This window comes from Tiliqua scincoides, chromosome 3, assembly GCF_035046505.1.
Source record: "Tiliqua scincoides isolate rTilSci1 chromosome 3, rTilSci1.hap2, whole genome shotgun sequence".
NCBI classification, from domain to species: domain Eukaryota; kingdom Metazoa; phylum Chordata; class Lepidosauria; order Squamata; family Scincidae; genus Tiliqua; species Tiliqua scincoides.
In genome coordinates this window covers 141,317,390-141,319,124 of record NC_089823.1, presented here as the reverse complement: position 1 = coordinate 141,319,124, position 1,735 = coordinate 141,317,390, and the positions used below count along the sequence as shown (strand labels likewise).

Sequence of the window (1,735 nt, the reverse complement as noted above, 5' to 3'; positions counted from 1 at the left end):
TTACTTTGTATGTTTGCAAATATCTGCTTATGTTCACAGGTGGGAACAGGACAACTGGTGTCAAAACCAGGGGAGCGGGAAAGAAGTGTATGCCCATTCATTTGATGGGGCAAATGCCCCGGGTGCGGAGCCTCACGCACCTTATGGCCCCACAGAAGCCTCTCTGAGGTTCCTTATGGGGTCAGAGACTGTGTTTCCAGCTTGCAGGAAGCACTGTTTAACGTGTCGGGGAACCTTCAGGAGGCTTCCCCAACATGTCCTAGAGTCGTGCAACTTACCTGTGTGCACCAGGTAAGTGGGGGGAGGGGGCGGATTTGAGCATGGGGGGGTGGCAATATTCCGCAGGAGGTGCCATCGCAGACCTTTCCCCAGGGCATGGGACTGGGGAGGTCCACTACTGCTTAGGTCTTGCCAGGTCACCCAACAAACTGAGCTTTGGTACCTATATAATCGTGACACTCTCCAAAGAGGAATTTTATGCCCTAATAGATGCCAGCATTCCAGATCAGACAAAGCCAAAGCAGCACATGGGACAAGATGCTGGTGTGCGAGATGCACTTTTGTTACCTCATCAGGCTTGGATGTGGATTGATAAACCTAGCACAGCTGGATTTGGAGAGCAGAACTCTCCGCTGAATTATTAAAGTGGATGCGGCAAGCTTATCAGCACCTGTCAGCCAGGTGATATCTCTTCCAGAAGTGAAGGTCAAAAGAGGAGTGAGTGGTCTTCAGTGCATATTTGCATCTGATTATGTCACAATGAATATGCAGGCAGTCACTCTGTGTAGGCAACTGGGGTAGAATCCCACCACCTGTCAGCCCTTAAAGCAGTCATAAAACAGACAGACAGGAAAGGCATTCTGCCGGCATGCTGCCCTTTGGATTCCAACAGCAACTTGTCGGAACGAGATGAGTTGCAGGCTGGAAAACGGTTTCCATGGTTTCTTGTTCCTGGCAAGGCTTCTATATCTTTAATAGTTTCCTCTTCCTTTCTCAGTGCTTTATGTTTGTATTTATTTCTCGCATTTGTATATTGGTTGGCAACCTTCAGTCTTGAAAGACTATGGTATAAGCCTACAGCACCCAGTATTCCCAGGCGGTCTCCCATCCAAGTACTAACTGGGCCGGACCCTGCTTAGCTTCCAAGATCAGATGAGATTGGGCATGAGCAGGGTAACAGTGGTATATTGCCTCTCCTCCAAGGAGCTCCGGGCAGTGTTCATGGCTCCTCTCGCCCATTTTTTCCTCTCACAACTGCACTGCAGAGTAGGTTAGTCTGACAGATAGTGCATGACCCCTAGTCACCCAGTAAGCTGAATGAATGAGTGAGGATTTGAGCATAGGGCTTCCTGGACCAAATCCAATACTCTAACTCAGTGGTTCTCACACATTTAGCACCGGGACCCACTTTTTAGTATGAGAATCTGCCAGGACCCACCAGAAGTGATGTCATGACTGGAAGTGACATAATCAAGCAGGAAATTTTTTAACAATCCTAGGCTGCAATCGTACCCGCACTTACCCAGGAGTAAGTCCCATTGACTGTCATTGTTTAAAGAATATACATAGTAGCTTGTTAAAAGTACAGGTCTGGAACATTTCCCCCAATGCAGTCACATACCAGGGTAGCATCAAGTCTAATCTATTAAAAATAAAATATTGAAATGAATGGGGACCCACCTGAAATTGGCTCGCGACCCACCTAGTGGGTCCTGACCCACAGTTTGAAAAACAC

General features: G+C 47.8%; 1 pseudogene; it reads right to left on the bottom strand.

Moving 5' to 3' along the window:
• Positions 1-1,071: 1,071 nt before the first annotated feature.
• Positions 1,072-1,190, bottom strand: LOC136646719 (5S ribosomal RNA; annotated as a pseudogene).
• Positions 1,191-1,735: the final 545 nt, after the last annotated feature.